This window comes from Sesamum indicum, unplaced genomic scaffold (assembly GCF_000512975.1).
Source record: "Sesamum indicum cultivar Zhongzhi No. 13 unplaced genomic scaffold, S_indicum_v1.0 scaffold00168, whole genome shotgun sequence".
NCBI lineage: Eukaryota > Viridiplantae > Streptophyta > Magnoliopsida > Lamiales > Pedaliaceae > Sesamum > Sesamum indicum.
The window spans coordinates 13,427-13,932 of NW_011628072.1; positions in this window are offsets into that span (position 1 = coordinate 13,427).

The following is a 506-nucleotide window of genomic DNA, read 5'->3' on the forward strand; positions in this document are numbered from 1 at the left end:
TTTTAACGTTCTCAGAATTTAATGAAACTTGACCCAAACGTTGGTCTAGACCCAAGAATTTATGTGGTAAATTTGCTAAGCCTAACAATAACGACAAGTTTGTATAAATGGAAAACAAACTTGATTTTATAAAAACGCGCAAAACAGCTAAATCATGAACGTTCTCAGAATTCCAACAAACTAGACCCAAGCGTCTAGACCCAAGAATTTGTGTGGTAAATTTTCTAAGCGTAATAATCACTACAAGTTTGTATAAAAAGGAAACAAACTTGCTTTAATAAACCGCGCAAAATAGTTAAATTTTGAACGTTCTCACAATTCGCCGAAACATGACTCAAACGTTGGCCTAGATCCAAGAATTTGTGCGGTAAATTTGCTAAGCATTACAGTAACTATAAATTTGTATAAAATGGAAACAAATTTGCGTTACTAAATCTTGTAAAACAGCTAAATCTTAAACGTTCTCAGAATTCGAAAAAACTTGACCCAAACGTTGGTCTAGACCC